The following is a 14,368-nucleotide window of genomic DNA, read 5'->3' as shown; positions in this document are numbered from 1 at the left end:
CCACTGGGTCCCTCCCACGACATGTGAGAATTATGGGGGCTACAATTCAAGATGAGATTTGGGTGGGGACATAGCCAAATCCTTTTACTCATTTTGAAAATTCCATTTCCCAGTGACACTGACATACTTGTTTGTTTTATCCCGTGATACATATACTTGATTCTCAGAATAGCAATCTACAAGTACCTTTATTAATATGATTTCTCAAAGTTTAATTTAATTATATATGTATTATATATAAATACTCAAAAAGACATTATATATTTATTTATCTTTTATGTTTTATATATGTATATTTATATGTACATGTACACATATACATATATATTATATATATATATTTCCTTTTGAGTCATTTTTTTATTTAAAGTCCCTTGGAATGATTCTTTTGTGTGCTGTTTTGCTACCAACTTATATATAGATTCATATGTTTCATTTTGCTTTCAAATTTTAGAAACTGCCTTATTTGGATTTAACATTTTAAATTATGTAAAATAATTATGTAAAGTGAAATCTATACATTAAGATATATTCATAAAAATATAATTTACATTTCTGTATCCTCCATCTTATTCCTTTTCTCCTTAGACACTTTTTCAGTTTTCAGTTTATACTTTCATTAAAAAGATATAAACTATGGCCGGGTGTGGTGACACACACCTGTAATTCCAGCTCTATGGGAGGCTGAGGTGGGTGGATCACCTGTGGTCAGAATTTGAGACCAGCCTGACCAACATGGAGAAACCCTGACTCGACTAAAAATACAAAATTAGCGGGACATGGTGGCAGGCACCTGTAATCCCAGCTACTCGGGAGGCTGAGGCTGGAGAATCACTTGAACCTGGGAGGCGGAGGTTTCCGTGAGCCGAGATCGCGCCATTACACTCCAGCTTGGGCAACAAGAGAGAAACTCCCTCTCAAAAAAAAAGACATAAACTAATGCACACAAATAAGTTCCCTAGTATCCCCCAAAGGTGAAAAATGACTGTTTTTAAAATACCAGTATGAACCCATGGCTTTGAACATATCGTATGGGTGTTAATCCATTGAAATTATTATTTTAATTGAAGCCCCAATTTTTCTATCTGTAGTCAGTGAAAGCCTCTTTAAGTTGGTGCCTGAGTTTGTTTGTTTGTTTGTTTGTTTGTTTGGCACAACCTCAGTTATCTTTGACATCTTCCTTGATTTCTGCTATGACAAGATGCTGCTCCCCCTTTTTCTTAGTTGAACAGTGGCATAATATGCACACTTTTATTTACCTAATATAAATGTAATATAGTTTACTCAAATAGTACCCTATTGATGAACATTTTGATTGAGCCCAACTTTTTCCTATTATATATAATGCTGCAATGAATAACCTTGTACTTAGCCTTTCATATTTTTGCCAATGTATCTTTCCTAGAAGTGTGATCTCTTAGTCAAAGGGTACATTGATACACAATTTTAGGCACAATGTTTTTTAAAAACACCATTCTAGCAAGTGTAACCCATTTATTATCTTGTTGACCATACTGTTAGAATAGACTTTCTCATGATAGATGACCAATTTCACCTTTGGCCCTAGTGAAAATAGGGAAAACAGTTTAATCAGTCTTTCTTGACAGTCAGCAGGATTTGACTGACGTTGTGTGGAAGATTTGCTCACTGGCTTTGTTTATCAAAATTCTTTCCATCTAGGCTAATCAAGTCAACCTTGAGGCTAACGCATGACTTTCATACTCACTGGGAACTTGAGTGAATAGGGTATGTGAAACGTTACCACAGAGTCTACGTACCCTGTGTGGTATGTGGTTTTTAGAGAGAAGATCAAGCCCCACAGCCAGTATGTTTGCAAATTTAAAAACAAAACAAAACAAAGGAACAAACAAACAAACACTTCTTAGGCACTTAACAAATGAACCCTTGCTGTTTTCTCTCAACTTGCTCCCTTTGCTTTTGCTTTTCCCAAATCCCCATGGACAGCACCTTAATATCCCACCTCTCTCTCATTCATTCATTCATTCATTCAACAAATATTTATTGAGATAATCTCTATGCATGTTTACACTGGGATGTTATTTTTTTCTCAGGGTTCACGTTACTTATTGCAGAGAATGCTAAAGTTTTTGCTTATGATCTTTTTCAACATTCACTTTAGATACAGAGTATTTGTCAACGGATTGCTGAGGGCCTCCCTCACCCCTCACCCCACCATAATACTGGGGCAGCAAAATGCAGGCTGCCTGCATTACTGTTTACTTGGAAATGGCTTCTTTCTTGTTTGTGTGAGAGTGTATCTCTTTATGTGGCTCACACTAATCTGGGCACTCAGTATCACCAGTGGCCAAGAAAAGGTTGTGGATAAGAATTTTCTGAGGTGAAATTTCTCAGGACTGCTTCTTGTTACAGAGAAGCCTTTATTGTATCTCTAACAATTTTTACTATTTATTCATGAGGAAACGGAGGCTGAGAAAAGTTTAATAACTTGCCTAAAATTACACAGTTAAGTGACTTGTAGAGTGTGGATTCAAACTCAGGTCTCTTTGACTCTAAATCCCATGATTTTCAATGTTTTAGTCAATGGACTCCTTGAAGTCAGTTTGGCTTGTGTTTGGTTGCTGTTTGACATGCTAACCAATATCTAACTGGTCCTGCGGATTGAATAAATGAACTGTTTGTCTTGGAGAACAAGGCTCAGCTGCAGAATAGGGCTTTTCCAAAGCCATTTGATACTGGGTAGACGTTCAAGGCAGAATTACGTGTTATCCTCATTGGGGAGGTTGCAGGGCTAGGTACGAATTTTGACCCCGTGCTTTCCAGCTAGCAAAATCACAGTTAAAAATATTTTACTTTCAGCCAGCCCCTGAGGCTTGATTTCCTTTGTGGCCTGATCTGTGAGGTCATCTCCAAGTAATCAACTCTGCTTTTTCCATTTCTTCTCTTGGAGCTAGGTAAAGGTCTTACACACATATACTATGCTGGGGTAAACTAGAAATAGCTAAAGGAATGGTGTTTATTAAGTAAAAGGAACATTATCACAAAACCTTACTTCTCTGTTATAGAAATAGCTAAGCTTTGAAGGTCAACCAAATTTTTGTCACATACAGAGTTCAAACATATTTATGTTTGAGTTTCTTCATTAGTTCCTTCATTAGTAAAATGAACACAAAATTACATATTAAGTAATTCTAATAAGCACTTATAAAGTGCTTCATTGATTTATTTATCAAATATTCAATGTTCATTCTAAGCTCTTAGAGTGATGCTATATTAGTTTGCTAGGGCTACCATAACAAAGTACTACAAATCGGGTAACTTAGAACAACAGTAATTTATTTTTTCACAGCTCCAGAGGCCAGAAATCCAAAATCAAGATGTTTTCAGGTTGTGCTCCTTCAGGAGATGGTAGAGTACCGTTCCTTGTCTCTTCTTAGCTTCTGGTCACATTGTGAAGTAGTGGAAGTTAGGACTTTAATGTATCTTTTTTAGGGGGGACACCATTCAAACTATAACAGATGCCAAGATGAATAAAATACAGTCCTTAATTTCAAAATGATTCCTATATAGTAGGAGAGATTGGCTGTACAGAAATAATTGCTCTATAAAGCATCAGGCAGAAGTTTTAAGTGAAGGACTATGACAATTTCAAGGGGAGAGAGATCGCTTTAAATGGGGCAAATATGGAAGGCAACATTGGAAGTCCCAAGTATATAACATAGAGAACTATTTCCAGTGTAATGTAGACTTTTTTTTTGTTTGTTTTTACACGGAGTTTTGCTCTTGTTGCCCAGGCTGCAGTGCAATGGCGTGATCTCAGCTCACTGCAGCCTCCGCCTCCCAGGTTCAAGTGATTTTCCTGCCTCAACCTCCCAAGCAGCTGAGATTACAGGCATGCTCCACCACACCTGGCTAATTTTTTGTATTTTTAGTAGAGACGAGGTTTTTCCGTGTTGGTCAGGCTACTCTTGAAATCCTGACCCCAGGTGATCTGCCTGCCTCTGCCTCCCAAAGTTCTGGAATTACAGGCGTGAGCCACCGCGCCTGGCCTAGAAAATATTTTAAAAGAGATTGCAATAAATTTCTTTTTTTGTTGTTTAGTCCATAGCTGGCATATCTGAACACCCTTGTCCCCACAATAGACCCTCTCTAGTTCTCTTACCCTGCCTTATTTTTCTTAATACTAAATACAATCTGACATAGTATGTATTACTTGTTTATTTATCTACCTGTGGTAAAATGTAAGACATATGAAAACAGGGCTCTTAGGAAAAGTCAAACCATTTTTCCCTACTCTCTCACACAGTCACTCACAGTCAACACAGAGGACTCCACCTCTAGTCGTCAAAACGTGTGTGAGAATTTCCCCCACACACCAAGACATTCTCCAGTGGATACCAGCTGTATGTTCTACAATGTAACTTAATTCTGACGCTATCTACCTTGAGATAGTGTCAGATCCCACATGTTAAGGGCTCAGTCCCATAAGACTGCTCCCACTTCAGACATCAATAGCAAGCTGCTGATGTCGTCTCTACTTCTGGCTGGCCAGCTGTAAACTGGGGTTTCCAAAACTCCTCCCAAGGTTCAACCAATTTTCTCATAGAACTCAGAAAAACACTTTGCTTACATTGACCAATTTATCATAAACGATATCGCAAAGGATACAGATGAAGTGATGCATGTAACAAGGCATGTGAGAAGGGGTATAGAGCTTCCATGCCTGCTCTGGGCAGCCACCCACCTCCATGTGTCCAAAACCATCCAAAACCTCATCTAAGCCATTCAAAGCCATTCAAAACCTCATCTAAACCCTGTCTTTCTGGCTTTTTATGGAGGCTTCAATACTTAGGCATGACTGGCTACATCTTTGGCCATTGAGGATCAATTCAACATTTAGCTCCTCTCCCTCCCCGGAGCTGGGGGTCGGGTAGGGCTGAAAGTCCCAACTCTCTAATCATGCCTTGATGATCTTTCTGGTGACCCTCTAGCCACCTGTCATTTCATTAGCATACAAAAGATATTCTTATCACTTCAGAGATTCTAAGAGTCTTGGGAAGTATGTGCCAGAAATCAAGGGCAGAGATGAATTATATATATCTTATTACAACACAATATTGTAAGGGCCTTTGTCTATCTTATATACTGTAGCATCTCTAGTGACTCTGCCAGTGCCTGGCACATAGTAGGTGCTCAATAAATGATCAGTGACTGGACAAATGAATGATTAAGTGCATTGCTTAAAATGGAAACTTGTTTGATTGTTTATTTCACTTCCTTTTCTTGAGAAGGATCAGGGGGTACAGTCGCTATTGGACCCTAACAATTACCTATAGTGGTGAGCGTGTGTCCTTACGCTGTACCAAATTTCAGGATTGAAATTAAGGCTGCTAAGAAATTAACATTTTAAAGAAGATGATTGGCCCTTCCATGGTGGCCAGACACTGTCCTGTTAGGTACAAGGAGAAACAGAATTTGGCTGCCAGGACTAATTTGTGTAATTTCATTTCTTTTTTGCGTCTTGGCCCTCCTTTGTAGGTTAAAAGCCTACATTGCAGCAAACCCCTGCAATTTACACAGCATGACAGTCAGAAGGAATTGCTTGGCCAGAAAGCTCTGCAGTACAACACAAATGGAGGGGTTTGCTGCACTGCAGTGCCGGCTCTTTCATTTCACTTTCAGACAATGACACAATTATAAGCAATTACTTATTAGATGTTTGAAAACTATTGTAAAAAGCCAGCACCATTTGCCAAAAGTAATTTAACGAAATTGGGCATAATTGCACCCTGAACTAAATTTTTCTGATTTGCCCACAGTTAGATGACTCCACGGAAATTATTTTGCAAATGAATGAATAAAATCACATAGATGGAATCTTTACCCATTTGATGGAAATGCATGATTTGGAGACAGAAGGCACAAATCTTTGATTGTTTATGGTGAGATGTTTGACAAATGTGTAAGAAATAAACTAGTTGCTTGATAAAATACAAAACAGTATTATAAAAGAAAATAAGATGTCTTAAGGATCTAGAGCCCATTTGATGTTTTGACTGAGAGTCGAAAACAATTACAAATTTCAAATGTTAATTAATGACTGTCTCACATAGTTAATAAATATGAATAAAGGAATAAAGCAAGTTTTCACCAATTTGGATGAGGAAAGGTCTTCTAAATTTGTTAAAACTCTAATTCATAAGACAATATTGAATAAATGGAGTTTCTTTACTTTCTCATACACATGGTAGCTACATAGACCAAATATTTCCTCTTCCATAAGGCACATTATTTTCTCTGAATAAATGAGAATAATTTATAATGAAATACTTGAATTGTTTGTAAATTGATGCATGATTAAAGTATGTTTTCTTTTCTTTTCTTTTTTTTGGAGATGGAGTCTCGCTCTGTTGCCCAGACTGGAGTGCAGTGGCGTGATCTCAGCTCACTGCAACCTCTGCCTCCTGGGTTCAAGTGATTCTCTTGCTTCAGCTTCCTGAGGAGCTGGGATTACAGGCATGCACCACCATGCCTGGCTTATTATTATTTTGTATTTTTAGTAGAGATGGGGTTTCACCATGTTGGCCAGGCTGGTCTCGAACTCCTGACCTCAGGTGATCTGCTCCCCTCAGTCTCCCAAAACGCTGGGATTATAGGCGTGAGACACTGCACCCAGCGTAACGTAGGTTTTCTGATGGAGTTTAAATATTCTTCTTCACTTTTGTTCATTAATACATTATTGGTTTAGCAATCCTCTCCCTGTGTTTTATTTTCTTTTTTATCAAATGAATTTACTTTTTTAGTAAACACTTGTTTGTTATTTCTTTTTAAAAAATCAAGCAATACAAAGGTGTACAACAAAGCGGGGGAGTCACCTCAAAGCCCATTACCTGGAAACAATCATAATTAACATTGGTGAATATCATTTCATATACCTCTTTTTGTAAATACACAAAGGGCTGAATGGGTAGTTTTATAAAAGTGATACTACACTGTATCTCTTTTGAATTTTAAAGGAGTACATAAATAACTTGAATTTAGTAGAAGAAAAAGAGGTCAGAGTAAAATGGGAAAAATGTTGAAATTAATAAGAATTATTCAAGCTTTTTTTGTTTTGTAAGCTCTGTAAAAAAATTTAGATAGTACTTGTTATTTTATTAGTTATTTTGATTTTGAAAAGCTATTAGCATTTAAATTGACTTCTAAAATCCTAACTCTCACGACTGCTTAATTTTAATTCTCTGTTCCAAAACATTCAGTGCCTGCCATTAGTTCTTTGGCCACAACTTCTCCATCTTTAAGTTCTATATTTTGATTAATCTGTTGGTTGAACTGATGGCATCACCAAGTAATTTTTTCAGATAGGGCTCATGGAGTCCTTTGAAATGCAGGCATACTTGAAGAAGATTGTGTTTATATGCAAAGGACAACTTGACTAATGGGTATAGAATTACATGCCATGATTTTTCATCCTCTCAGGATTGCAGACTGCTTTTCTTCTTGCATTGAGTGTCACACTTCTTTTTACCATAACTTCTTTAGTTATCTCTTGTCTGGTTAGATTTCGTCATCAATTAGTTCATATAAGAGCTCTTTATTACCAAGATACCTTTATGTTGAATGTTGCTGTGGAGAAGTCTGAAGCCAGCTTAATATACCTATTTTTCCTTTTGTAAGTGCCTTTTCCTCCTTGTCTCCATGCCTGAAGAATTCCTGAAGGCAGTAGGCAATGGCTACTACTCTCAAGAGTTCAGTCCTGACTTTTTTTTTTTCTTTTGAGACGGAGTTTTGCTCTTGTTGCCCAGGCTGGAGTGCAGTGGCACAATCGCAGCTCGCTGCAACCCCTGCCTCCCAGGTTCAAGTGATTCTCCTGCCTCAGGCCTCCCAAGTAGCTGGGGTTACAGGTGTTCACCACCATGTCCGGCTAATTTTTTTGTATTTTTAGTAGAGATGGGGATTTCCTCATGTTGGCCAGGTTGGTCTCGAACTCCTGACCTCAGGTGATCTTCCTGCCTCAGCCTCCCAAAGTGCAGGGATTACAGGCATGAGCCACCACGCCCGGCCTAGTCCTGACTTTTCTCTGGGCTGTTCATCCATCCTTTTAGTCTGATTTTGACCACAGGATGGGTATTGGAAAGAATTTTCAGGCTTTTATCAACACTTCTTTTCTTTAATACTACCTATGTGGGGTTACAGTTGGGTCAAATTCTTTGCTATGTCACACTAGAATATCAGGATTTTTTTTCCATCGGCTGTCATTTTTTAAAGTGCTTGGCAAAAGGCTGTATCCCTATGTTAATTAGATGCTAGTATAGTCACAACCCTTCGCGTTTTTATTGTTTAAAACATTTTTGTTGCTGTTTTTCATTGCATAAAATAATTTTTCTTCATTCTTCTGACTCATCTGGAAATAGAACACAGTAATGATTGTCTGAGATTTTCCGTTATTTTATTTTGAAGTTTTTCAAATATATAGCAAAGATGAAAGAATTTAGCAGTGAATAATTATATCTGCTTGATCATCCATGTCTAGTTGAGAAACAGAAACTACATCAGAATTTTCAACAGGGAAGTTTAATATGAAGAATTGATAACAAAGTAAAAGGTGATTAACTATGGGCAGTATCCCACTTTTTACAGTAGCAGATAGCAATAAAAATGCCAGTACGAGCTGAAACTGTGCAAAACAATCTTAATATATGGGGAGTTATGATTGTTCTATGACATTTATAATTGTTTGTCAAAATATTTTAAGACTTTCTGTTATAAATTTATAGCAGAGTAAAAAATAGCAAAACTGATCTTTATTTAGTATACTGTGATTTAAAACAATAGAAACATGGAGAGTTAAAGCATTTTATTTATTTGTTTATTTATTTATTTTGAGATGGAGTCTCACTCTATCACCTAGGCTACAGTGCAGTGGCACGATCTTGGCTCACTGCAACCTCTGCCGCCCAGGTTCAAGCAATTCTCCTGCCTCAGCCTCCTAAGTAGCTAGAATTACAGGCACCTGCCACCGCACCTGGCTAATTTTTGTATTTTTAGTAGAGATGGGGTGTCACCATCTTGGCCAGGCTGATCTTGAATTCCTGACCTTGTGATCCACCTGCCTCGACCTCCCAAAATGCTGGGATTACAGGCGTGAGGCACCACGCCCGGCCAAAGTATTTTATTTCTTTGTAAAAATTTATAAAGGATGGTTTAAATAGTGCTTGCCTTCTTATAGAGAGAGCATTTGCAAATTGCTATGCTCCTTTGTAAGTTTGCATCATCTTTCAATACTGTATCCTTTTCACTTTCAACGTTGTCAAATATCTTCAAGATTTCCTTTAATGTGTATTTTTTTTTTTTGCTGGTGTCACTTTCTCTGGAACATCTTCATTTTTTTGGTCACAACTACTCACGTTCATGTTCATAATTTAGTTCCTGTGGCTGCATTTCTAGGGTCTCTTGAATGGCATGGCAGCAGTATCAATGTTCCTGTGGTTGGCTATTTCTTCTATAACTTCATGTATTTTTAATTCTAATTTCACATATAGCAATATTAAATTTTGTTCTTTTTCTTTCTCTTTTTTTTTTTTTCTTGAGACAGAGTTTCGCCCTTGTTGCCCAGGCTGGCATGCAATGGCACAATCTCGACTCACTGCAACTTCCACCTCCCAGGTTCAAGCGATTCTCCTGCCTCAGCCTCCCAAGTAGCTGGGATTACAGGTGCACGCCACTACACTTGGCTAATTTTGTATTTCTAGTAAAGACAGGGTTCCACCATGTTGACCAGGCTGGTCTTGAACTCCTGACCTCAGATGATCCACCCGTCTCGGCCTCCCAAAGTGCTGAGATTACAGGCATGAGCCACCATGCCTGGCCTTGCTGCACTTTCATCTTTGTTGACCGTTTCTCCTTTGATATCACATTTTTTAAAATGTCACATAAGTTCATATTACTGGGAAAGAAGGATTCAACACAATAATATGCTTTGTTGTCTGTGCATAAACTGAATAACAGATATGCAGTGATCAATCATTGACAGATTTTCAAAGAAGTGACAAGATTGGTCAGTAATAACAACATGCATTTGTTACTTGTGGACTGAAGAACTACTAGCAAAGTTTATATTTTACGCAGTTACTCACAGTTCTTAAACACTTGTAAGTAAAATTCAGACTGTTGTTGGGGAACTCATTTATTCAATCAGATGGTAGCATATTACATCCCTACAAAGTAAGGGCTGTTTGTACTAGCAAAGGTGAAAAAATATTTCTAATGTATATCAGAAGTTGAAGTTGCAAAATGAGGCTACCACCCTAGGCCTGAAGGAAAATTGAACCAGGAAGAAACTTTAACTAAAAGGAAGCTGAGCTCCCTACAAGCTGAGATTCAGATATTTGAGACGTTATAACTGTGAAAAGGAGGATGACTTCAGCTGCCGTGGATAAAGAAGAAGATGCAGAACCATGAGAGAAGTTTATCCCTATGGTAAAAAACGGAGTTGCGGCTGGGCGTAGTGGCTTACGCCTGTAATCCCAACACTTTGGGAGTCCGAGGCAGGGGGATCACAAGGTCAGGAGATCGAGACCATCTTGGCTAACATGGTGAAACCCCGTCTCTACTAAAAATACAAAAAAAATTAGCCGGGTGTGGTGGCGGGCACCTGTAGTCCCAGCTACTTGGGAGGTTGAGGCAGGAGAATGGCGTGAACCCGGGAGGCAGAGCTTGCAGTGAGCTGAGATTGCGCCACTGCACTCCAGCCTGGGTGACTGAGCAAGACTCCGTCTCAGAAAAAAAAAAAAAAGGGAGTTGCTGGAGGCAAGAACAGCTTGCCACCATGGTGAACACTACAGGAATCAGCCGTATCTGAACTACTCATAGCTGCAGACACAAATTACAAACAGGAAAAAACAAAAAAGAAAAGGAAGTTCTTTATTTTACATCCAGGCTTGCAGTCACCCTCCAGGACCCACTACTGTCAGAGAAAGACAACAAGGATCCCACTGGCAAAGGAGAGATTTAGTTGCAGAGGCCAGAGTAGAATCACAAAATTGGGCCAGGAAGAGTGGGCTTGGGACTATGAAGCAATAAATTACTGGCACACCCATTTCCCAGATTCTACCATTAACATTTTGTTATAGTTGTTTTATCACATACCTATCCAATGGCCCATCCCTTTATCTATGCCTCGATTCCCCTTATTTTTGATGGATTTTAGATAGCAATATACTTCCTTCTAAATACTTTAACATGTGTAGTTAAGAATTCGATATTTGATTTTTCCACTTTTATGTAAAATGTGTGTAAAATTAAATGCATAAATTTATTGATTTTTGCAAAATTCATATTTCTGTATAATCTTAACCCTATTAGCATATAATATACATCCATTGTCCCCAAAATTTCCTTCATGCCTTTTTCCTAGTCAATCCCCTCCTCTACCTCCTCTACCCCCCCCAACGCCTGGGGACAAATGTTCTGATTTTTTTTTCTGCTATAGATTAATTTTGCCTTTTGTGGAACTCCAAAGAGATGGAATCATAGGGTATGTACTCTTCTGTGTCTGAATTATTTCTCTCAGCATGATTTTGAAACGTATCCATATTGTTGGTCAATATCAATTGTTCATCCCTTTAGTATTCCATTGTATGGATATGACAGTGATTTTTTATTCATTCTCATATTAATAAACACCAGGGCTATTTCCAATTTTTGGCTATTGTGAATAAAGCTACTAGAAACATTTTAATATAATTTTTCTGACTTTTAAAAATGAGGTTAAATCTGTGTATGTGTGCATGTTTTCTTACAACACTTTGTATGTGAGTGGGAATGAAGTGGCCTGTATTCTAATGCAGGGACCATCATCTTTATTCTAAAATTTATTTTTAAAAATCATAGTTTTTTTCTACGCCTACCTATTAGGCTAGGAGACAGCAGTTGAACACAATCAATAGCAACTGGCTGAAGCAATGCTGTCCCTCACAAACTGATATGTCTCCATAGACGTTGCCTCATTTTGTTACTACTTCTCACTTGCTTTTATTATTTTCCTGTTCAGTGTGTTATCAAACATACAGAACAACTATTGACAGACACATTCATGGAAACTTTCTCTTTCTATTCCTTATTTTAATACTTCTAATAGTCATTCCCATACAATTATATACAAAATATCGTGGAATTTACTCTTAAAATAGTAATTGTAGTATTTTTGTGTTGAAAAATACTTCATAATGACAGTCTTAAAATTTTGATTAACGTGGTACACGCTCAAGCATTTTTATTTGGCAACAATTTAATCAAAATAGGGAAGTTTTGTCTATTTTCATTTTATAGACTGTTGGAAATTCATCAGTGATATCTCGATAAAATTTTAAAATATGTGTTAAAGGGTGTAGAGAAGAATGAAATGAAGTAGCTAACCATCTCCATGGTAACAGAGAATGCAATGGTGGGTGGCGGGAAAGCTTAGTAGTAATGAATGCAATACTATTTCTTAATGTTGGGAATATGATCTATGCTTTTAAATAAAAGTTTATAAAAATTATTTGGATCATTTTTACTTAACATTTCTTTCTCATTTTGTTTCTGACTTGCACTAAATATGACACAGTTACATTACAGCGTTTGTTTTAGCATATGGGCTAATGACAACTATCAAATGTAATGAGTACCAAGTATTGAATACCAAATATAACATTCAATAACTTCAGTAGTTTTCAGTTCAGAACACATTGTCTCAGAAAAACAGGATTATAAAGGGGTTCGACTCTGAATCATACCTTAATTTAGATCTGCATAACGTTTCACCTGGGCCACATACAACAGTCTTCTGTTTTCTCATTCACTATTGTCTCCTTCTAAACAGCCTCCAGAAGAGTCTTGTGAGTCAGTCCTGTGCAAAAACACAAATACTAGCTCCTCATTGCGGAAAGTAAGTCCTAGGCTTTTCGCATTTTGGCCCTTCCTACTATTGCAGCCCTAACTTCCATCATAGCTGTGTGCTGCAGGTTTCCTTGCTCCTGCCAGTTCAAGATCTTTACTCTTTTGGAAACACATTGCACTTTTTGCCCTCTTTGCCTTTGCATGTCCTGTTCCCTGCATCCTAGGTGGGTTTGCCTATTCTCTTTTCTGGGCCTTACTTTGGCCTGCATGAAATATTCCTTGTAAAAAGAAAATAAATCTTGGGGCCCCTAAATCACTGAGCTAAAGGGAAAAGTCAGGCTGGGAACTGGTTAGGGCAAACCTACCTCCCATTCTATTCAAAGTCATCCCTCTGAGGCTCACCTGAGACAAATGCATATCTGATTGCTTCCTCTTCCCTATTGTTTATGAAAAATGCAGATTCACAGAGCCAGGCTAAATTGTGTATTCACTGGATGGCCGACCAAGGACTCAAAATAATGCAATCTTTTGTCTTTTATCTACTTCTAACCTGGAAACCCCCACTTCAAGTTGTCTGGTCTTACTGGACTAAACCAATGTACATGTATTGACTGGTGTTTCGTGTCTCCCTAAAATGTATAAAAGTAAACTGTGCCCAGGAGCACACTGGGCACACATCTCAGTGAAACGGGAGAGTTCTCTGATCTCCCTCTCAGGATGTGTGATAGGCGTGCTGCTCCTCTGGCTGCCATGCATGTTCAAACCCCTCATGGGAAGGCGAACATGCAGACGGGCAGGTGCAGAAGCTGGGGCAAGCAACCCTGGGCTCTAGACCCATGGCAGCATCCAGGGGTGGGTGCCTGTGAAGCCCAAAGCCCAAGTGGGTACGTATTACAGTGTGCTCTTTTAGCTTTGCCATCCATGGATGGCTTAAGCGTTAAACAGCTTAATGGACCCTCTGTCTTTTCACAAGGGCAGAGAGCCAGTGTGACAGCTTTCTGTATCCCAAACTCCTGTCTGGAATCCAGGAAAAATCAGGTCACACATGGATTTGAAGGATGGTGAATGTGGGGGTTTTATTGAGTGGTCAGGGTGGCTTTCAGTGGGATGGATGGGGAGCTGAAAGGGAGATGGAGTGGGAAGATGATCTTCCCCTGGAGATTTGCTGTCCCCAGCTGAACTTCTCTCAATGTTCAGATGCTCCTTCTCTTCTCTCCTTCTCTGTCATTCTTCTGTTTTTCTGTTCCTCTGCTCCTCTGATTGTGGAGCCTAGGGTTTGGCGTTTATATAGGTACAGCATAGCAGGGTGTGGCAGGTCAAAAGGCAACTTTTAGGCATGAAAACAGGAATGCCTGTTCCCATTTAGGGCCATGGGTTTCCAGGCTTGAGGGTGGGGCTTTTGCTGGGGAACCACCCTCTTCTACCCAGTATTTTCCTGTCTCCTGTCTGTATCATCAGGACTTCCTGAGGCTGCGTCATGGGTGCATCCTTAATCTTGGCAAAATTAATT

At 38.6% G+C, this 14,368-nt stretch overlaps 1 long non-coding RNA gene across 1 annotated transcript in view; it reads right to left on the bottom strand.

Moving 5' to 3' along the window:
• Nucleotides 1-14,368, bottom strand: part of LOC139360758 (uncharacterized) — a 295,776-nt gene that overhangs the window by 20,562 nt on the left and 260,846 nt on the right. Inside the window, exon 3 of the long non-coding RNA XR_011618221.1 lies at nucleotides 12,756-12,868. This is a non-coding gene — a long non-coding RNA (uncharacterized lncRNA). The remainder of the gene's footprint in view (nucleotides 1-12,755; nucleotides 12,869-14,368) is intronic.

This window comes from Macaca nemestrina, chromosome X (assembly GCF_043159975.1).
Source record: "Macaca nemestrina isolate mMacNem1 chromosome X, mMacNem.hap1, whole genome shotgun sequence".
NCBI lineage: Eukaryota > Metazoa > Chordata > Mammalia > Primates > Cercopithecidae > Macaca > Macaca nemestrina.
The sequence above is the reverse complement of the archived record's forward strand: the minus strand, read 5'-3'. Positions and strand labels throughout refer to the sequence as shown.